This window comes from Eretmochelys imbricata, chromosome 9 (genome assembly GCF_965152235.1).
Source record: "Eretmochelys imbricata isolate rEreImb1 chromosome 9, rEreImb1.hap1, whole genome shotgun sequence".
In the NCBI taxonomy this organism is placed as follows: Eukaryota; Metazoa; Chordata; order Testudines; family Cheloniidae; genus Eretmochelys; species Eretmochelys imbricata.
This window is the reverse complement of record NC_135580.1, coordinates 90,100,556-90,124,567: the sequence shown is the minus strand read 5'-3', so window position 1 is coordinate 90,124,567 and position 24,012 is coordinate 90,100,556.

Here is a 24,012-nt window from a genome sequence, read left to right as displayed (position 1 = left end):
TATGCTCCATTTGGGCAAGATGTACCTAAGCTCTTCTCAATGGCACAGGCAAAAGGATGTTCCTACAGGGCTTTCCCTCGGATCTATTCTTGGACTGATCCCACTTCCTGTAGGGAATCGGGCATTTTAGGCTGGAATTTTTCCTGGAGCTGCACTCAAGCACTTGCGTGAGCGTCAGGAAAGAAGAGGATTCACACAGTAGCTCGCAGGAATCAGACTAAGGGTGTGTCTACACTGTGAGGAGTGATTGTAGCACAGATAGCCCAGGTATGCCTAACTTTCATCTAGGCAACACACGGAACAGCAGCAGCATAGACATGGCAGCTCAGGCTTCAGCCCAGGCTAGCACCCACAGTACATACCCCTAGGGTCCCAGCACACTTCTACTCTGGTTGCAAGCATATGCTGAAGCCTGTGCCGCCAAGTCTACGTGACTATTACCACCCATGCTTGCTAGATTAAAGCAAAGGTTGGTGTAGCTACTGTTAGAATATAGATAGTCAGGCCTGTCTGTAAAGGCCTATAATTAAAAATTTAGGTGTATTCTTATCACTTAGCTAGTTACAGGGGTATAAAAACAGAGTCAAAATCACAGTCTGCCTGTGTATGGGCCTTCTCTCACTGTGACACCTCTGAGGCCTTGTGCTTTAGCTAAGCAAAAACAGAAGCGGCAGGGGCAGCCATAAGCTGGGAAGCAAAGGGTCACATCCTCACATTCCAAACCAGTCACACTGAAATCAGGTAAGCTTAGGCTGTTAAGAAAGCAGTCCAGTCTAACACCTCCAGATAAAGAAACAGATCTTAAGATGTTTAAAGAAAACTTAGTTGGATAGCTTTCTGTCTGGCAAGAACTCACTTATCAGTAGTTGTGGTTGTGAAACCCTCATTTCTTTCTTGTTTTGTCCTTATGGTCCCCACTTCTCTATTGTTAATCTGTATGGTCTCTGTCTGGTTCTTTAATTGTTCCGTCTGCTGTATAATTAATTTTTCTGGGATACGTTAATTAGGATAGTGGGAAATAACTGGTTAGAGAATTATGTTAAAATATGTTAGGATTGGTTAGTTAAATTTCAGTAAAATGATTGGATAAAGTATAGCTGAGAATATGACTATATAAACTGGGGTCAAACAGGAAGTTGGAAAATTGGAATCATGCTTGCTGGAAATTAACCCCAATAAACATCGCACTGTCTGCGCTTCTGGTCTTTTGCTGCTTGCTGTCTGTGTGATGAGAACCTGGGAAGTGGGAGGGTGAAGGGAAAGCCCTCGAACACCTTCAGTCACACCTTTGCTTGCAGCATGGACATTCTTAAAGAGCCACGTCCTGGCATTAAACCACTGGCCATGCTAAAGCAGCGTAAGTGACTTGGCTAGAATTCTTTCCCCGGCAACCTGAGCTGCAGAAGCCCCACTATCCTGACCCTCTCTGGCTCCTGTGCCAATGAAGCCCCACCCTCACCCACTCCTTCCTGCTCCTTTACGGGTGCCCAACGCCTGCGCTCTACATTACGATTACGACTGCCCCTCATATACGAGGGAGGTTCCTTGTGCCGCTTCCCCCACCTGCCCTCTCAGGCATTGGCACCTTCAAACCAGAATTTCTAAGCCCAGATGAGATGGAACCTTGTTCATCGCTTGCCAAGACGCTTGTTCTTAGCTACAGTGCAGCAGCACAGAGTCAAGCCCATCTCGTTCCGCTGCACACAATAAGATAGAAACGCTGCTGCCGGAAGCTTGCACTGGAATATACCTTAGAGACTAACCAATTTATTTGAGCATAAGCTTTCGTGAGCTACAGCTCACTTCATCGGATGCATACTGTGGAAAGTACAGAAGATCTTTTTATACACACAAACCATGAAAAAATGGGTGTTTATCACTACAAAAGGTTTTCTTTCCCCCCACACCTCACTCTCCTGCTGGTAATAGCTTATCTAAAGTGATCACTCTCCTTAAGCTATTAAGGTAAGCTATTACCAGCAGGAGAGTGAGGTGTGGGGGGAAAGAAAACCTTTTGTAGTGGTAAACACCCATTTTTTCATGGTTTGTGTGTATAAAATGATCTTCTGTACTTTCCACAGTATGCATCCGATGAAGTGAGCTGTAGCTCACGAAAGCTTATGCTCAGATAAATTGGTTAGTCTCTAAGGTGCCACAAGTACTCCTTTTCTTTTTGCGAATACAGACTAACATGGCTGTTACTCTGAAACCTGGAATATACCTGGAGATTTCTAGTGTGTGCACGCACAGCACCACATCCAACCCCCCAGAGCAAAGCGTTGTGCTGAAAAGCCAGCTCCAGAGGAGCCAATAGTTTTGCATTGATGGAATACTTAAAAGAAAACGAAGGAGCACTTTCACTCCAGAGCTAAAGAGAAGGCACTATTTGTTGGAGGAGTTCCTCATGAAGGTTATATATACAGGCCAGATTTCTTCCTCCCACTAAATGCCAATTGTGAACAGTTTGGTGAAGTCAAGATCCTCCGAAGTTATCAAATAATGTGTGAAAATCCAAATGGTTCCACCAAACATTCACACTGAGGAGTCACCAATAAAGGGCAACTGCACAAACTTGTGCAATAGAAATTTCCAGAGATCAGTCTTTGTGCACCTACCAACGCTCATCTCGGATTACAGCCCATCCGCCCAGCATCAGGGTGGAGTCAGAAGGAGTGGGACCTAATCAATCCCATTGTTCGATGTGGGGTTGGGTGGGAGCAGCAATGAGTCTTGGGAACGAGAAATATAACAGCCATTTTCAAATGACAGCGGAGAAAGAATGCTCAAAGCTGAGAGACTACAGGTGAGTTCCTAGATTCCTTTGATTTACTGTACCCAGAGAGATTTTTGGGCCCAACCCTGCACTACTGTTTGGCATCACGCATCCCTGGGCCCATCACAAGGTCAGCATTTTGCACAAATGCAAATAACTCCGCAAGATTCAAGGCAAAGAAGAATGAGGCTGCTCACTCTCAGCTGTGCTCACTTACAGCCCACACCTTCACAGCACTGCACCTATTAAAGTTCTGTGCCCACCCACATCTAAAGGCCCCTCCCCCCAGACTAAGGGGAGGAGCCACCAGACCCTGCCTCGCAGCCAGCTGAGGCCTGGCCAGGGGAGGGAAATCGATCTAAGTTACACAATTTCAGCTACGCAAGTTACGCAACTTCAGTGAATAACGTAGCTGAAGTCGACGTACTTAGATCTACTTACCCCGGTGTCTTCACTGCAGTAGGTCGACTGCGGATGCTCCCGCATTGACTCCACCTGTACTTCTCGCTCCAGTTGAGTACCGGAGTCGACAGGAGAGCGCTCGGCAGTCGATTTATCGCGTCTTCACGAGACACGATAAATCAACCCCTGCTGGATCAATCGCTCTGGAGGTAAGTAGATGGTGAATGGGGCAGGGGACCAGGGAGGCTCACGGGACAGAGGCCAAATGGTAAGATCCCAAGGGCTGACCTGAGGAGTTCGGGGGGAGCGCCCTTCTGCAGGATTCATTCAAGAAAAATGCAAGAGGTGGGTGGTAGGGCTGCCCTCATCTCCTGGAGCCCGTGATGGGGGACATGAGGGATACAGAGCCCCATGTGCCAGCCGAGTGCCACAGGGTCCCCCCAGTCCGCCCCAGTTGTAATCCAGGAGGTCTCCAAGCCTGGTGGCACCAGCCTTTGGTGCACTGAGGGGGACTCCGCCGCCTGCATACCAAGATGGGGGTTGTATAGCAGAGGCTCTGCAGGAGGTTCTCCCCTTCAGTGGCTACCTAGTTGCCAAGACTAGCTTCCAGGCCCTGAGGAGGTCAAGGTGCTGCAGTTGCAGGAGCAAGCCCAGACACATCAGAATAACATCATCACACAAGAACAGTTATAGGTCTCAACATGCTACCTGCTCTTATTGCTTTTCCTTTCTGGAAATTGACCGGAAAAGCTAAAGGGCTTTCAATATACACACACACACACACTACCTTCCACTCAATATCCTTATTTAAAAGGATTTCTTTAGCTCCTGGCTTAGACCACCAATAACAGCTAGAAAGGATCTCACTTGGAGTGTAGGGCTGGTCTCCCCTTGCTCATTTGTACATGACAGTCTCACTTTCTCCTTAATGAGAGCTAGGTACAAGCTGCAGCCTCGCAACAGGGAGGGACTCAGAGAAGCAGAGAAATCAGCCTGGAGACTACAGCTCCTCTTGTGCACAGAGAAGCCAGTCTGGAAGGGGAGGGGATAGGAGATAAGTAAAACTCCCAAGGCATTACTCCTACCCAGGGCTCCACTGATTTTCTACCCACTAGCATCCCACCCGGGACCTTCCAGTTCCGAAAAGGTAGAAAAATGCAGAAGAGAGACTATTTTTGTTCACTTACAAGTAACTTCTCACTGTCTCCTTAACCTCTCTCCAGCCAGACACTTGTTTTACGCAGGTTTAGCTCAGTCAGATTAGATAGCCCAAAATCTAGATAATACCGGAAGCCTCAGCACCCCCGAGCTTCCCCACAGCTAACTTTGGAGGAGAACTTGACTCCTTGCAAGCCAACATCTTCCCAACTTCACCCCCTGCCTCAGGTCTGGCATTAGCCAAGTTAGTCACACCAGTCAGCAGAAGCCTCCTCCCAGGCTTAGCTGCTCCTATCGTTCCTATCTCAGGTCTGCTCAGCCCACCACTAGACCCTCTCAAGAGAGTGCCTCTCCCTACTTCCTTCATTTCCAGGTAGAGAAACGAGCCACCTGCTTTCAAGTTTAAGGTGTTTCAAGACGATACTGCTAGCCTATTACACCCACATTTTATCATTGCTTATAAATTAAAGTCCCTTTCAAAGTGCTTATAGTGACAGTGCTCCTGTGAACACACACATACAGGGCCTGATCCAAAGCCAATGAACTTCAATGGGAGCCTTTCCATGGGTTTCCAGGGCGCCTTTATTGTCCTTTCCTCGCTCCTTCCCTCTTAGAGCCTTGTCTTGCATTCCAGCGAGTTCAGATCGAGCGTTGGGTTTCCAAGGAACGCAGGCTCAGAGTTGAGAAGGAAAGCCACAGCATAACGCACCCAGTGCATGCCAATCGCTCCTACAAAGGAATTCCGTGCACCTTAATTTTTTAAGAAGCTAAGAGCAAACGGGACAATTTGATGCCGCAAAGCAGAACCGAAAGAATGAGTTCCCCTTAGAAAGCATTGGAAGTCAAGGTTTTCCTAGACATTGTAACATGAGGTATCAGTTCTGGCCCACTGAACACTTGTTAGGTTAGCCCACACAATACACAGAGATTTTATGTTTTAGGATTTACCCATTGAAACACACTGATTTCTAGGCTTTCTATTGGCCAGGTATCCTACTTCACATCATCAAATGGGGTCCCTATTGGAAGCATCAATAGTGACGGGCCGCATGAGCCGCATGCATGTAGGGCCCAATGCAAAGCCTATTGAATTCAATGGGAGTCTTTTCAATGACTTCAACAGGCTTTGGATTACGCCCCAGTGAAGAAGCACCGACAGGTGTTAGCCCACCTGATTAGTGATTTTGGGTGGCCCAATTTCCACATACACACTGGAGATACCTTAAAGGAGCCTGATTTCCAGAAGGTTGGGGGGTCAACATTTTGAAAGCCAGGCCCCCTTTAAGGCATCTCCAATGTCACCCTCTCCCCCCAAAATCACTGCTCACTTTTGAAAACCCTGGCTGAGTCTTCTTTGCCTGTTTATTTAGCACCATAACTGTGCTAAATAACTAGCCTCTCAGTAGTTATTTAGGCTTCCCTTGGAGATATGAACGTTCTTAAGTGTTTCTTTTATTAAGGGGCCTGATCCTGAAAGGTTCCATGTACCTGCAGCTCCCATACCTACCGGGATTAGATCCTTTGCTGTTATAACTAACTGGGGGGGAGGGAGGTTATTTTAAGCCACCCAACCTCTGGTCTTTAAACTATGATTTGAGGACTTCAATAGCTCAGACATAGGTGAGAGGTTTTTCGCAGGAGTGGGTGGGTGAGACTCTGTGGCCTGCATTGTGCAGGAGGTCAGACGAGATGATCATAATGGTCCCTTCTGACCTTAATGTCTATGAGTCTATGATCCATCTTGACTCCACGAGCCACTTGCAGAAAGAACGACCTGATCTGTGTGGTCACCAGCAGCTGCCTTTAAAGCGCAGCTCAAGCCCTGCAGCCCTTCTTGGAGGATTCAGAAGGAAGTGGGAGAACTGTAACTAACCCAGAATAGAAAGCGCAGGCGTTGAGCAGAGACTCTGTTTTTTTAATTGAAATAACGGCGCTCTAGAGGGATGGCCATGTGCTACGTGGGGCAGGGATCTATTTATAGGGGAGATGCCAGGAGATTCCCCACCCGCCTGAACCGCCTGTTTCCTCGAGCGTTCAATAACTTCCCAGCTGGTGAACGTTTTCCTTTCTGGGGTTTGCAGCAGCATGTGATTAACATATTGCCATGCACTATTTCCCTTGGGCAGCAGCTTCCGGGCTTGTGGTGCCGCTACCTAAATCACTAGGGATACAGTAATGGATCAGGGCCCTGAGCCAAAGCCCATTGAAGTCAATGCAAAAATTCATTGACTACAGTGGGCTTTGGATCAGGCCCCAGATGAACATCGCTAGAGGAGATGGTAAAGATGCCTCCAATATACAATATATAAACAGGCACATATCCTCTGCCCCATACGTAATACGCACATTTATAACATCTCACATGAAACATACATTCCATTTTCTTTGTGCTATTCTTACAAAGGAAAACCAGAGGGGGAAAAGAAGGAACAAGGGGAAAAGCCAGCATAACAGAGGTGCCTTTTTCCAGACACTTTCCCCCTCTCTTTCAGCCTCACAGACAGACTTTAGAACAAACTTTGCTGAGAGCCCATCTCCAGTCATGCCCCTAATCAATGGCATTATCTAAGGCAGAAATCAATGTTCTTCAATCCTCAGAGCCGCAGATTTATTGGCAGCATCAGTCACCAGTTTACTAACTTCACTATTCAACTCTCCCCACTTTTTGGGGGGGGGGGCGGAGAAAAGGTTAGTGTGGATCACAGGAGAGCAAATCACAAGTGTCCACAAGGGGGTTGTTTTTCGTGCTTTGGGTTTGACTTGCTGGTCCACATATGGGGCGGGGGGGGGGGGGGGAGAACTTTTCCTCTCTCTTTTTGGAAAGGTTTAGATCGGCATTAATAGCCTCGACAGCAGTGAGGGGAACAGTCCCTCCCTTAAGTGACAGAGGCAAACCAAAGCCATTATTGTGAGGAGGGAGAGGTCTTTTTAAAATTAAAAGGCTTCAAAAGCAATTTTTGCAGCGGCGGGGGGGAAGGGGGAGATGTATTATCCCCTTAGAAACAAAACGACTCCGGCCACCTGCTCCCAAAGTTTGAAGGGACCGTTTCACTAATGCGGGGGGGGGGGGGAGGTGAGGGGGGGACGATTCAAAAGAGGCTCTTCCCCCCCCAAAAAATAATAACAACAACCCCATGCAATTGTGGAGAGGCCAGGACACCCCAGCATAAGTGAATGCAGCTTACCTACTTCTGCACAGCGCAGCAAGGAGTTAGCCGGGGAGCTCACAAGTTCAAATCCATGCCCGGGAGCTTTTGGTTCCCCTTCTAACAAGCCGAAATCGCTTCAGGCGCCCACCCCGGAGGAAACCGTGCCTACCACCCCCCTCTTCCCCCAGCTCGCTCGAGAAAGTCCTTGGCTTGGTGCTGGAGGGCAGCTTCCTGCACCAGCCAGGGCAAGGGCAGGACCTGATGAAGAACTTCCCCAGCCCCAGCAAACGCCTGGAGTTGCGGCTTCCTTCCAGTCAGCGGGGCTGCCTCCGAGGCTGCCGCTTACACGGTCCTGGCGCGGGCTGCGGCCGGGGCTCGGGTTAGCAGCACATCCAGCCGGCGCCTCGTCCCCTCGACAGCCGCAAACCCAGCGGGGCAGCTTCCCCTTCGGAGAGAGAGAGAGATGCAAAAGGGGCGGGCGGCTGGTTCCCTAGTTAAGCCAGTGCAGCCATCGCCCAGAGGCAGGACCCCGCAATCAGGGTGGGGGGCGTTTACACTGGGAAGCCTCTTCACGGCCCTGCCCGGACTTGCTGCCAGAAACCACTGAGCCGGAGAGCAGCTCTCCTGGGTGGCTCTGTTCCCATCGCACTCCTGGATCCTCCCCAAGAGCGACTCCAGCCCCACTCACCCCTACCCTGGCTGTGCCCTCTCTCCAGCCAGCCGCCTGCCCACGGGAAGAGGCAGAAACCAAGTCACCCCGCGGTGCCTAGGCTGCCCCCTTGGATCTGGCAGTTCAGGTGAGGAGCGAGAGGCGTCCAGCCCAGCAATCCTGGGTGTAAACAGCTCTTCCCCAAGCAAAAGTGTCATTTCACTTACTTACCTTTCTGGGTTCGGGAAGTGCGAGGCGGCAGCGCCGTCTAGCGGCCAAGGGAGAGATCGCCCGCTTCTGGACCTGGAGTCAGGCTCAGCTGAGGTCGCCGCTTCCCCCACCCTCCCCATTGGGTGCCATGTAATCTTGCAAGCCTGCTCTTCACTCAGCATTAAAGCCCTTGCGTGTTAAATAAACACCGGAGTGGCCGCAGCGTTTCCCTTTTTGCAGGAGGGGAGCAGCCTCTTTCACCCCTGCAATGGTTAGAAAACCAGGGCTTCCCTTCCAGTCAGGTCTGGCAGGGTCACTGGCTTTGGGTTGTTAATTTCAGGATAAGCCTCCCTAGGCATCAAACCCAGCACTGAGAGTAGCCAGGGGTATCCAATCAGGCGCTTTTGCCTCCCTCGTCCCATGGAGCAGCTTAGGGTAACTCACTGGGGCAGACTGGAGCCTGATATGTGTCTGTGCAGAGCAGAGCTTGGAGGAATCAGAGGCAGGGGATGGTCACAGATGACCAGACGAAGGTAGAAGAGGACCAGGCGAAGAGTGGGTGTCTAGCATATGAGGAGCTGATGGGTGCACAGCTGATTAATGCATTGAACAGGAGCGCTCCTTTCCAAGGTCAGCTCCTGCGTTCATTCCAGTATCCCGAGGTGGTTTCATCATGTCCTGCCTGGATCAGTCTTCTCCCCCCCCCATCATGAGCGTGTGACACATGCGAATGGGGAGCAAAAGCCTTCTTCACTGAAGTGTATGAAGGGGGTTGGCCACTAAACCCTGAGTTAGTACACCTGTGATTTTTGATGATAATGTTTTAATTACTGGATCTGTTTTAAGTAAACTAGAGGAAATGTGAACCTGCAAATTAGGCGTTTACTGAAAACAAGTGGTTCTGCAGGCCCATGTTTTTGATGGAGCATGGAGTCATGAAATAAACAGATGAAGACTTTTTCCATCACATTAATGCCGTTACTTCCTCCCCCCAATGATTTTAAGCAGGATTTAAGGACTGAAGTGGGAATGGGGAAATTGCCATAATGGAGCTAAACTTTCAGAGACAAGGCAGGCAAAGTCATCTCTCTTATGGGACTAACTTCTGCTGGTAAGAGACAGACCAGCTTTGGAGCTTACACAGAGCTCTTCTTCAGGTCTGGGAAACGCACTGGAGAGTCACAGCTAAATCCAAGGTGGTGAGGTGTTTGAATGGTCCCTTGAAAATGTGTTAGCTACTTATGCTAAACAATCTGTTCCAGCTTGTATTTAGCTGTGGCACAAAGTATACTTGTCTCTTTCACCAACAGATGTTGATCCAAGAGAAGATGTCACCTCACCCACCTTGTCTCTCTAATATCCTGGGACCGACGCTGCTACAACAATCCTGTGCTAAACTTTCAGTGTAAAATCTCAGCAATAATTCAGCTCGAAAGTCACTGGGACATAAAATAGGTTAGAAGTTTCCCAGCAGGTAGGAAGGAAATATTCTGATCTCTCTGTGAAGCAAGCTTGATCTTTCCCACCCAGTCTCAGCCCCTGGGCTTTCTAGTGCTATAACTTCATAAAGGGCTTGCAACAAGGGGTTTGTTTGTTAAGTTCTAACAGCGCTTGAAACAAACACCAGGAGCTGAGGATGATGGTGTCATTTAGTGAATGCAGGTCAGGCTAGGTACCTTCCCCTAGCTGTCATCCTATGTGACCAGATGTAACATGGATTCGGAGACCTGGTTCAGAAAGTAACTGATGGAAGAACAGAGTTTAGACATAGGGAAGGATTAATAATAAGCTCCTCTCAATGAATAGATGACGAGGAAAGAAACCATTATTAAACCCTGTCGGGGAATCAATCAGCCGGCTGAAGAGCAAACATGCTGCTTCTGTGAGCAGCTACGTAACGCTGGAGCCTTTGGTGGCTAGGCCTGCTATCTCCCAGTTTGGGCCAGTCTGGCCTGCAGTGCAGTGCAGGACATCATTGAAGTCAATGGCTGAAATCCCATTGCATCCAATGAGAGCAGCATCCGTCCCGTGGCTTTTAAGGCACTAACTACAGAGGGTCCCCTACATTGGAACAATCAGTCTCAGGGTCCTATGACTCCCAGGGCCCGATCCTGTAGCCCCTAACCAGGCAGAGCACCCTGTGACTCCCAGGGACTGAGCCTGCAGCCCCTAACCAGGCAGAGCACCCTGTTATTTACTCGCTCCAGGACTGCAGGATTGGGCCAGGCTCAATGGCGTGGGGCAGGAAGCCCACAGTGGAGGCAGTTGTTGGGGTACTTGGTACAGTGCATCGCTTCCCACCCCCCTGCTAAACTGCCAAGTTGCCCTGTGACTTTAGGCTAGGTAAGAAAGCCATAAAGCGGGGCAATGGGGACCCACTAATAAAATCAGGGGCAAGGGGCGCACGTGCGTTCTCTCTGCGAATCACTCTGCTTGCTCTGGCGTTAGCCTTAAAGAGGGAATCTGGAGAGTTCTGCACCCCAGGGGCACTTGCTTGTGATCATCTGTACACTGGCAAGCAGGGCAGGGAGCAGTGACCAAGGGGAATAAACCCCGGAAGGTGCAATGCAGGGTTAGGGAGCGGGACTCTTAAATGGTAGGAGACTCTTCACTCTGGCAAACACTGAGGGACGCCCATAGCTCTGGAGAGAATCCACCTGCAATTAGGCCAGAGTAAGCTCAGCTCTAAAGAGGGTGAGCCACCGCTCGAGAGTCTTTCAGCTAAAATATTGCCTACAGTTGTGCTATACTAAAACCTGGACTTGGGTCCCACATTGCTCTTCACTAGCCACTAGGGAGCAACAGAGGCCAGCACGGTAGAATTTTATTTTTTAATTAAACATTTAACTCAGCCCTGTTTGATCAGGAAGACTTTTTATTCATTGTGACAGACGTTGCAACCCCACGCCATATCTTCAGGGCTTACTGCATTACATTTATGAATGGTTTATGTCTGACTGTGTTCTACTCCAGTGGGGAGGGTTACCACAGCTCTTACACAAATTAAAACAAGAGGGAGTAATAACCCCTGAGCTAGTAAACAACTCCAGAGAAATTCCACCTCTTGTGGGTGGTTCAAGCTGGATTTTCCAGGGAGTAAGAGACAAAGAAAGGGACTATTATATAAAAAGATGAGCTTGAACTGACACAAGACCTTCCTTCTGATCCACAAACCAGACAGGACCTTCTGTCTAAGGAGGCCACCTCACACTTTGAGGAAGGGTTGGAGAGACTTTGGCCTACTAGGGCCCCATAAGGCCTAGGGTGGCTCCTATGCTTAGTGTCTCTAAATCTGTTAGTTGTTTTTTTATATGATACTTTTACTTTAAGAATAAATATGCATGCTTAGGAAGAGCTGTGTGGAAACTTATAACTGCAGGCAATACACTGTTCAAGGCCATTGGAAAGAGAGAGCAACGCACTGGCATGCTGGGGATATCACAGTATAAGGCAGGGCATAAACCCCACCCCCTGCTCAACCGGGAGTGGGACAAGGGGCCTGTCCAGAGACAGGTAATGGCTGGAGATCTGAGCCCTGCCTGAGTACTCCATAGAGGGACGGGAGGTAGGAGCTATTACCCTGAAACTGGGACATTCATGGCACAAGAAACAAAGTTGGGAGGAAGGCTGGGCTCCTGGTTAAGGCAGTAACTGAGGATTGGGGGACAGGAGTTCTATTCCCAGCTCTGCCCCATTATAGAAGATGTGTTAATTTTGCTGTGTCCCAGTCTCCCTTCCAGGGGTATTGGGTAACTGAATGCACTAACGTTCACCAGGGGCTCTGGTAGGGTGGCACTCAATACCATACAAAAGCTTGTAGGAAACAAGATTGTACAAGATCAGTTCAAAAATCTGGTGTAGGGTGAGTGAAAATGTGTAGAGTCATTTACATCTGTGCAAAGTGGGTATAATACACTCCCAGAAGAATTGTGCTCACTTCCACCAGGTGTGAATTTGCTATAACTAGGCCCAAAGCCCTGAATACACTAAATCAAGAAGAACTTCCATTTTACTTCTCAGAGAACTAGGAAACCACACCTACCAATCCAATTTTTGATGTTAGGTAAAAACCAACTTTGCCTTCTACCTTTCACAAGGACAGAAAGTCAATGTATTTATAATTGCCAAGAACTATCCTGCTCAGAATATGGAGCATCAGCAAATTTCTGCAGAAAAGCACAGGGGCTTCTAAATTATTTAATATCTTAGGAGTTGACTTTTCAAACTGGAAAATCGACTCCACCGCAATACAAACCCAGGCTAAGAACACAGTACAGCATTCGGCCCATATGTTCCCCTTCCCGAGCAAGTACAAACTTCATGTGTCTATTGAAACAGAGTCTAGATATATTTACCATCCCCCAATCCGGCAGTCATAATGCCGCCTACAACTCTCAAGCACAATCAGGCCTTGTCCCCATGCAGAAATTGTAGCAATATTACTGTAAATTGGTGCAAAGCACTCTAGACACTCCTCTTGCCGTTTGAGAGTTGCTTATATCAGAAGGAATTGACGTAAATTCAACGATATAAGACACTTAAAACCAACATATGAGCATCATCATGGGGTTTTGCACCACCTTACCTAAATACATTTAAAACACATCTCAAATTAGAGCTAGATCAGGCCTAAATTCTCTCCCTCAGTGCTATATATGGCCCTAGTTCTGTTTCTAAGATGACACATGTACCCTTTTTGCAGCTGGGCCCTGTTATTTTTAGTTACTGAGGTTGCTTTTAAATGTCTTGAAATAGCTCCATTCAGCACGCTCCTGCTGTGCAAGGCCTCAGATGATTGGGTATTATTTTCTTAACACATTTTATGAGGTAACGGCAGTTCCAGTCAGGAAAAAAATTTGCTGGGCCTGATTCTCCGTCGCCTTTTACCTTGTGGAGTCGAGTACATCTGCACATCTACCCGCTTTCATTGAGGAGCATTTTACACTTACAGCAGGGTAAAGCATTGATGTAATTGCATGTTGTAGCCCACTCATTGAAGGAGGATTCCAGGGGGCTAAGTATGAACACAGGAAGACCCTCCCTCCCTACTACTTCGCTTACCATCTAGTTAAATATGGTGCAGAGCATCTGGTGAACTGTGTGAAAATAGCACCGTACAAGGTAGATCTTGTCTTCGTAGGGAGTCAGAGGCCTTTCTGTTCCTGTTACTACTAAGATAAGTTTTCCCTACTTTTAACTCCTGTTATCCCGCCAGAGCCGACACAATTATGGGATTGGGAGCTTGATTCTATTTGGGCTCTCACATGAGACGCAGAATTGTTAACTGTGCTGCAGTTGAAGAATCTTTGCTGCTATATGATATGAAAGGCAGGAAAAAACCCAGCCCAGCTTGGCTCCTCAGGTGAGTACGCTGGACTGGCACTTAGAGCAGTCTTTTTACCTGTGAACTAAGGAAGTCTGCTGTAGATGTCATTGTGAGACATTAAAGAGAGCACCCCTTGATGCCATTTTTACAGTTACTTTTCAGAGTCTAAGCACACTTCAAATCCTCCTTTGACTCCAGGGGATTACACTGGTGTAACACAGCGGCGCTTGGCTCTTTATATTTAAAAGGCAGGCTGCAGACAATGCAGTAAGATAACCTTTAGCAACCCCAGCACAGCTACATGCCCGTCAGCGCAGAAGGGACTTGTACAAAATTATTTGTAATGTATTTCGAATGTGACAAAAAATAGCCCATTTTTAGAGGGACTATAAATCTTTCAACTCGTCAGAAAGAGTCAATATGTGGCCCGTAGACCTTACTTCTCCCCGCAACATCCCTTCTTACTGGCATGCTAATACCTTTGCAGCAATTTATAGCCTCTGACACTTCAGCTACTCTTTCATTTTCCCTTGGCATGATTATAGTATAAAAGAGCTATGTTTTAAATTATTTAACGTGTCACTTATTAAAGTCAATTTTCAACTGAATTAAGAGATTAGAAGCATAGAAGTAAAACATCCCATGGACTTTGAAGTACACAGTAAAATGAAATTATATTTAATGATACCTTTGATTTATATTGTAATTTTAAATGAACAGATGAAGTGGTATCATTAGACATACTTTAACGGTTTACAATAAATCAAAGATACAGTATAGCATAATTAAGGTAACAGCATATACATTATTTATAAAAGTGGAAATAAAATCCCTAATGCAAATTCAGGTTTTTAAACTAACTTTAGTCCACATGCTCTGGTCTCATTTTAGCCCAGCATGGAAAATAGCTCATTTCACAGACACTGCTATGACACAGGCTTAGCAGTGAATGAAGATACAAAACACGTATTGATGCATTAGAACATAGAGCAGAAGACAGCAGCCTTCCAGGGGAAGAGAAAACACTCCCCTGTGCCACGTACCATGCTTAGGAATAGCTTCTTACACATATAGTAAGGAGACTTCTTTTGCCATTTATTTCTGAGTCCTATCATTCATATTACAGTAGCCGCCAGAGGCCTCAGCTGAGATCAGATCCCAGTTGTGCTAGGTTCAAACACATAGCATGGGACAGTCCATCCCCCAGAGAGTTTACAGTCTGCATAGACAAGACTGGGAGAGAAAAAAGTATTATCCTTATTTCACAGAGTGGGAATTGAAACAGAGATTAGGCCCCCTTCCTCAAAAAGTATTTAGGCTCCTAACTCCCAAATGAAAACAATGGGAGTTATGCATCTAAATACCTTTGAAGATCTAGGCCTAAGTGACTTAGCCAGAGTCAAACGGGAAGTCTGGGGCACAGCCAGGAACTCAATCTATGTGTGATTCAGGTAGTGGACTTGGACCTGTAGAGAAGACCAGCCTCTGCTTCTTGACTTAAGTCTACCCATTTGCCACCTCCACGCTCAATCTCTAATTCTATGGTACGTGTCTGTTCTTCCTTAGGGCCCTGAGCCAAAGCACACTGAAATCAGTGAAAAGGCTCCCAGTGACTTCCATAGGCTTTGGATCAGGCTCCAGGAGCATATTCTTAGCCCCACTTAAGTTCTAACTAATTGTTGTATGGGGTTCTCTCAGCAAAAGTAATCCAGGGCTTCCCTAGCCTTTTCATGAATCTACACTCCAGAGGGCAGTTAGCTTCCATGGGTTTGCACAATTTATAGCTACAAGATGTCCTAGATATTGGCTTTGCCGCCCATCCCCGTGTATAGCAGTAAGGTCTCAATTCTGATCTTTGGGATGAAGACTAGTGTGTTTCTGTTCAGAAGGGGTCTCACCCACCTGCAACATGCACAGTAAGCATTTGAGACAAAGGATGCGAGTTGCAGGCCCTTTTGAGAATTGCAGGGTAGGGAGAGAAACACTTTGCTCATGTTCCCCCTATCCAGCAAATGCTTAATTCAAGCACATGAATAGTCCCAGTGAAGTCAGTGGGCTATTCATATGCATATAGTTAAATGCCTTGCTAAATAGGCCACTGGGGGAAGCACTATGCAGTGCTTACTGCTAGATCTCACATGCAGTGTGCAATCTAAAGGAAACATGGGCATTTGGCTACAAAGAAGCAGCACAATTGTGCCCAAGTCTCTTACAGAGCATGCCCCTCTCTAGCCACCATATAAGAATGGAATCATTTAAAGCTCTACACAGTGGCTTTAACTTTTGTTCAACCCAAATATCTCTGCTCCATGCCTCCTCCCCTCTTCTGCATCATTGGTCCATTGTTGCCAATGGTAATTTTGGCCCCTACTAGATAGGGCAAAGGACCAGAGGAGAAGAACCTGCTGCAGGGTGATGAAGAGGAAAATGGTTCAGGAGTGAAAATGTAATTAAGTGAGGGAGGAGTAAGATGGGATAGGGACATAAACTGGCAGGGGAAAAGTGTGGGACTGCCTACCTTTTTCTGTAGTAACCCAGATTCTGAATACCAGTTCTGGGGAGATAAACAGAGATGCATCCTATTTTTCCAGTTCAGCTATAGCAGCGGTTCTCAAACTGTGGGTCAAGATCCCAAAGTGGGTTGCTGGGGCTCAGGGCCCAAGCCAAAGCCCAGGGGATTTAGCCATGGGTGGTGGGGATCAGGTTACAGGCCCCTGGCTGGGGCTGAAGCCCTTGGGCTTTGGCTTTGACCCCTTCCCTAGCCGGGGCAGTGGGGCTCAGGTTTTGGCTTTGGCCTCCCCACCCTGGCCAGTGGGACTCAGACGGGCTCAGGCTTCAGTCCCCCTCCTGGGGTAGTATAGTAATTTTTGTTGTCAGAAGGGGGTTGCAGTGCAATCAAGTTTGAGAACCCCTGAGCTATAGGAATACAAAGGGTGCATTGTTGCAAAGTTACATACATTATAACATTATAAACAGCAAGAAGTTAAAAATTTTAGACTTCAGAAATCATTTTGCATTTGACATCAGGAGTTATTTTAAGGAAAAGATAAATGTACCACCTTGCAAGCAGTAATCCAATTTGATAGCGACCTGTGCGTAGGGTTGGTAAGTTTGAAATAGGATAACTTCCTTTCCTACGTGCTTGAAAGCTAGAGATACGAGATCAAGTGTTTTGCTCGTAGAGAGTTGAAGTGCAATGGCTGCTTTATTCCAGAAGTGTGAAAGCCCTACAATACAGAATGACATGACCTGAATACAGGGAAAGTAATACTGTCACACAATAAACACTATATTTATAGAACAGGGTAACAATGTACAGGGCGGCATTTAATTAGCATATATTGACCACTTAGCCATTTCTCTTGAGTGGCAAGAGTAGAAGCTGGAGAGGTGTTTAGGATTCATTAAGAGCAAACCCATATCCTAACTTGGGTCTAAATCCTGCAAACACACTTGTAAAATAAAGTTGCACTTGTCCATAAGTGGGACTATTCAGGTGTGTAACTTTACTCATGCAAGTGTTTGTGGGATTGGATCCAACATATGATAATAAGATATAAAATCTATTAACAGAAATGAAATGTATGTCCATTTCCTACTGGCAATTTTTTGGATGAGGTTAAGACCCGAGCTGAGTAAATAACTGATTTTTCAGTTTGCTGGCAGCTTAACAAAAAAAAAAAAAGCACATTTATTTTGGGTCAACCCACATTTTTTCAGAATTTTCACCCAAACAGTAAAAAAATAATTGTTTCCATTTTGGGCCTTTTAAACTGTTTAAGTAAAACCAAAGAAAATTCTGAAACCACTGCCAGTTTTCATACACTGAGCCATCTCACTTCCTCCTTCCGTCTCTCAACCACCACCTCCTTACTTCCCCTCTGACTGTCTTATGCACTTCTCCAGTTTAGTCACACAAAGGGATTGAGGTGTTTAACTCTCATTGAATGGTGCCTAGAAACCTTTGAAGATCTGGGCCTAGGTGTCAGAGCTCACATGATTTCTGCATACATACAAGCAGCAAGAGGAGTCTGCAAGGCACGCTGTACATTACGGACACGCTATTAATTTAACTACTGATATCGTTAACGTGGCAATAACAGAAGCATGTTTTTACATATTGTTGTATATAGGTAAGTCCGATATTAAATGCATAGACTTGTATACTATTGTAAGTGCTTGTGTCGGAATGATTCTTTCAAGCAGACCAATGCTATCAATACAATTTAAACTTCGGAGTTTAAATATATATAGCTCTATATATATAGCCTGGAGTTTGACTCTAGTCTCTCTAATACTTTCTGAAAAGATAACTGAACTTTGACCAGCTCTTCAGCCAAGATCGAGGCTGACGTGCAAAAAGGAGAGTGGTCCACAGCTCAGGTACGATAGACCCAGGCAGACACAATCTTGCATAAATGGTCAGCTGAAAGAGCAGACATAGCAATGGTCCCACTGGGTGAACAGTTAGCATGCAGGTGGGTAGCTAGAGCCCCACTATTTAAAAAATACCGTTATTAGTTTCTCCATCTATGATGAGTTGGGGGGGATAACAAGCAATGTGGAGGTGACCCAAAACTCTGCCCCTAAACTTCTCCAGCAGGATATCAAGTGACAACCGTGAAAAAACAAACAAGTAAGAATCATTGCATCATTAAAAGAGACGCGCTTTGCCTGAACATACCTGCAACTGTGTGGTGCTATTTTAGCAGTTTTGGAAAGCTAGTTTACTCAGTTAATTCTTTTTCTGGGTGTTACACACCCCTGAAAGATGATAAAATGAGCATAGTCATAGCCTGGGAAAGGAGAAGTGTTAAGCAGCAACCTAATACCTGAATCTGCTTTATGTGGTCACTCACATGGGCAGTCCTCTTCAGAAGAAAAGGAAAGAAAAAAGCAGTCTTCACTGTTATATAGTTAAAGGGGCCATGAAACTTCACTGTACCAGCAGCCAAAGAGGGTCCTTGATGCAAATGAAGTCCCTCCATTTTGTTGGAACGTTGTACACGTATGGAGTATTCTTGGCAGGAAACGGAGTGTCTCTCTCTCTCTCTCTCTCTCACACACACACACACACACACACACACACACACACATCTTGGCTAATCCAGACAAACTAACACCAGATGGAAGTTTCTAGTAGTTCTAATTTCAACGCAAAGTAATTGAATTCAAACATAACATTTCAGGGCATTTCTGAGCCTTATTGATCACGTTCTCCTTGTGAGCATTTTACAGAAGCGTCAAACGTATTGGCAGTATTTCATGTTGACTAAACAAAAGTCTTGTCTGTTAGAAATCCATTTCCCTATTCCATCCTTAGCTGCTTTGAGTCCTCAAAATTTCATAGCATTATTTTTTAGAGGTATGACATTTTAAAACCATCACCGTTATGCATTTAATTCCCATCATCTAGGACATCTGGGAAGAAAAGTGTTTAAATCCTACTCATTTACTGCTGTAATCTGTGATTCAAAGATTAAATGGAGAGGTTTTAGTTACTGACATTTTATTTTTTCCAGTATGCTTAAGCCAGCCTTGTCATTCAACCTTTCAGTGTGTTCTGTACCACAATTAATGTTCCCAGCAAGAAAAAAACTTAAAATAAGTCAGTGGAACTGGAGCTAATGGCTTCAAGAAACACTTTTGATCTCCAGAGCTTTTACCTTACGATAACATTTTAATATCCTAAAAGTGGCTTGAATTTCTGCAAGAATGTGTTCAGTGTATTTTGAATTGGAACATTTCTTCCCTAATAAAAACACTCCAGTACTTTGAAATGCCAAATATATTAGAGCTACATATTACTGTCTGAAAGAGAAAACCTCTTCTAAAGCTAATATTTAAACACACACTGTTACACTTCTCCAGCTGGTGTACGTGGTTCCCTGCCACAAATCAGACACAGTGCAGATAAATACACTGTTCAAGCTTATTATAGACACCCACCTCCACCCACCCTTCAGTCCCTCACACACTATTCCATTTCTGGGAAGCCTCATCTGAGCAGACTCTGCCAAACATGCCCAGGGCTTGATTAAGGCATCTCTTCCAGTTCCACAATACAGTTGCCACCATTCAAAAGTCAACAGTATTCAAGAGTCTCAGTAGACCAGAAACGTTCACTTTCTCTTTTGATTTAACTGACCGATTGTTTTGGGGAATGCACATTACTGGAGCAGTCAAATAGCCGACATACTTACTAGACCACAGAGCACTGTTGACTTTAACAAGTGACTCCTACTCCTGTCTTTACTGAAGCATCTCATGAGGTCTTAAGCAGGAGCTTGGCCCGTGTTTGTCCAGTGGCATGGTAATTTAGGGAATAGGAAGCTAGCTATTGACCCCTGTTGGTGAACAGGGAGAAGAGCAGCCCAGAGCTGCATCAGAGCTCCAGGCGAACAGGTAACTTCAAGGTGGGAGATGGCACAGAGGGGGCAGCCATGCAGAGGCAAGTAGCTGTGCTGACGGGCTTTTGCTGAAGCCACAGAGTGTAATGGCATAGCTGAAGAACTCCTGTAAGGGCCCCACCAGTCCAGCTATTAATAAAAGACTAGATGATAGAGCCCCCTGGAGCAAGCCAGACAGCACTTCTCCAGTGGCTAGAAATAGACTTGCCTGAACTCCGATCTCCACCAATCCTGGACAACAAACAGCGAGTGAAGGCACAGCAAAGAAAGTAGCTATTGCAGGAGATGTATTGCAGTTCTCCTCTCACAGTTTAAGACTATTGCCAAGACCCCCGCTGGGGTGGAAGTCACACATTTACACAGTTCCTTTATTATTGCTGGCTTCCACGTGTTTATTTTGTGCCCTCTTTATCCCCTAATAAAGTTTTCCTTGTTTTAAACTTTTTGCTAAGTGGGGAAATGTTGCCTATCAAGAATGCCCGTGGGAGGTAATTTAGTTTTCCAGCTTTTTGGGTGGGGCCTCAAGCCAGTGCTATTTCTTAAGTTTCTGGAAGGAACCCTTGGATAATTGAATTCAGCCCTTTTTGCCGAGACAATGCCTGGCAGGAGAGTTAAACCAGTATTAGAAATAATGCTTTCCTTCGATGACAAGGAAAGAATTTTATTATCCTTGAATATGTTTTTGTGCCCTTTCAAACACGCTTATTCTCACAAGACTTTGCTCTAATTTCATATACTGTAGCTGGCAGTGCAAAGCTGAGCCTTGACTCAAACTGAAAAGTGATCCATAAATGGTTGTGAACACAATAGTCTGTGTTCCCAAAAGATCAGATCAAGGTTGACTGGGGACAGGGATGGGGGAACTGCAGAATAAGAAACTGCTGCAGCAGTTTTCAAGGTATGCATTCAGCTGTTTGAATTATGTTCCTGCCATTAAAATACACAGTAGATAACTGTTTTAAATATCCCCTGTCAAGATTGCTAGGAGTACCATACCTTGACATTAGGTCTCTAGTAAAGTGGCTACTTCCAGGAGTTTCCCATTTAAAAGGGCTTTTATTCTGCTTCAAACTGAACATTGTGGCAGCTCAAAACATGAATAAGAGGTGGGGAAAGTAAATGTTTGATTTACTGAAGAATTCCAGCAAACAAACAGATGCACTCTTGTCCCTGCAGACAAGCAACATGCACAGGGAAAGAAAAATTACTCAAAGCAACAGGGAGCGGGAGATGGGGCAAAGGCTAAGAGCGAGAGAGAGAGAGAAAGTTATGTAATGTCAATATATGTTCTGTTTGCCTGATGTAAAAGTTCACTGTAGGATTACAAGGGGTTAATTCCACTTATACAGGAAAGACGACAAGAGCTTCAGCTGGCCACCATTTACCCACACAAGGGATAATACTAGACCTGTTTTCTTAGACGTCCTCTCTGACCTGCTATCAAGCTCAACAGACCAGTCTGGCAGGGGTTGGAGGCCTTCACAGGTTCCTTTGCATCTACAACTTAAGCCAAAGGGCTTTGGGTGTATAAGCAACATTCAAGGAGGGGGAAGTGGTGGTCAGGGACTGTTCAAAAGGAACAGGCTGACTCAGAGACAGGCCTTGTGGAGGGGGTCATAGGCAGCTGGGCCTTATCCCTGGAAGTTGAGGTGAGAGACATGCATATAGAGTGTTTTAAAGTCCTTCTCTCTTATGCTTTGCTGTATTTGTAGCATTAAGATTAAACAATACTTGGTTCTAAGAAAGCTGTCTGGTCACAGCCTCAACCTCTGGTCACAGCTCCCAAAGGAAAGACTTGCAGGTGGTGAGCCCAGTTGGACCTGCTGGAACATCACATTTGGGACCAGCATTCCCTCTAAAATTTGTTTGTTCTGAGTGGGCTACCAACTCCACCCAGCACTACATATTTGCCCTGGGGCAAGCTTACACTTTTCAAAGCAGTACAGTGACATGTCAGCAATACATATACACATGGATCACACAACAGAGAGTTGAATGCCTGTTAACTTTCCAGAGTTGGAGTGTTAAAAGCCACACAATAGTCAGAAACTCAGAAGTCCCCAACTTTCCCCCTCCCTCCCCATGAGCCCATACACCCATCCCCTCCCAGGAGATTCAGCCTTTGAGGGATCCCCCTACTGTCCCCTTCCAAGAGCCCCTGCCTCCCCCCACCCAACTCCTTATCCCTCCCTGCAGGCTTGGGAGAAAGGATTTTAGGGTCTGTCCCTCTCTGTCCCACAGCCAGTCCCTCCCCACCTCAGGTCCCCCGGAGGGAGTTGCCAGCGCAGCCTGGAGAGAATCACACAGAGCAGACACCCCTACCTCAGCAGTAGCATGGGCTCCCCTCCCCGCATTCCTCCCCTATTCCATGGTTCTCTGCCAGGGGCTCATTTCCTTGCCAGAGGATGTGGTGAAGGCCAAGACTATAACAGGGTTCGAAAAGGAACTAGATAAGCTCATGGAGGATAGGTCTATCAATGGCTATTAGCCAGGTTGGGCAGGGATGATGTCTCTAGCCTCTGTTTGCCAGAAGCTGGGAATGGGTGCCAGAGGATGGATCACTTGATGATTACTTGTTCTGTTCATTTCCTCTGGGGCACCTGGCATTGGCCACTGTTGGAAGACAGGATACTGGGTTAGACCGACCTTTGGTCTGACCCAGTATGGCCATTCTTATGTTCAGTACCACCAGCCTCTGAACAGCCTCCCTGCCCTCCCTAAGTTGTGCCCCGACCCCTACCTCCCAACCTCACTCCTTAGCCTTCCCTGCTGGCTTGAGATTTTCCATGGCATCAGGTTCCAGCAGAAGGGCCCAGCAGCACCCAGTTGCTGGCCATACTCCCTCCAGAGCTGGCATCCTCACCCCTCCCGGCTGGCTCAAGGCTTCCTGCCAGTCCCCAGCACCCAGAGATGCTGCAACCTCTGGCTGCTTAAGGGCCTGGGTGCCAGCCACACTTCCAGCCAAGCAAGATGCACGCTAGGTACCCAATTGCTGCTTCCCTGCACACTAAAACGCCTTCTCCTGGATCTGTGTCCCAACCCTGCAAAGCCCACAGGAACCACAGCTCTAGGTTTTGAGCAAAACTGTGCACAGCGCCTGCAGAGTAGGGAGCAGCAGCAAGGAGCCTTCCTGCCTTGCATGCAACCAGAGGCCAGGTGCAATCATAGTCCTTGCATGCCAGTGAGCACAAGGACCTCAAGTCTAGCAGCCAGCGCTAACCTCCTAGAGCAGGTGGGGTTATGCTCAGAGGCTTTCTGAAAATTTAAGTACACTATATCCACTGGATCCCCCTTTTCCACATGCTTGTTGACCGCCTCCAAGAATTCGAGTAGATTGGCGAGGCATGATTTCCCTTTACACAAGCCATATTGACTCTTCCCCAACAAATTGTATTCATCCATGTGTCTGATAATTCTGTTCTTTACTAGAGTTTCAACCAGTTCGGCTGGTACTGAACTCAGGCTTACTGGCCTGTAATTGCCAGGATCGCCTCTGGAGCCTTTTTTAAAAATTGGAGTCACATTAGCGATCCTCCAGTCACCTGGTAGAGAAGCTGATTTAACGACAGCTTACACACCACGGTGAACAGTTCTGCCATTTCACATTTGAGTTCCTTCAGAACTCTTGGGTGAATACCAGCTGGTCCTGATGACTTACTACTGTTTAATTTCTCAGTTTGTTCCCAAACCTCCTCTAATGACACCTCAATTTGGGACAGTTCCTCAGATTTGTTTCCTAAAAAGCAGGGCCGGCTCCAGGCACCAGCATTCCGAGCAGGTGCTTGGGGCGGTGGTCAGAAAGGGGCAGCAGAGTTTCCGCGGTGGCGGCAATTCGGCGGCAGCTTTTCCGTTCCGCCAGCCATGGTGGCAATTCAGCAGCCGCTTCTCTCCCCCCTGCCATCCACGGCGGCAATTCGGCGACAGGTTTTTTCCAC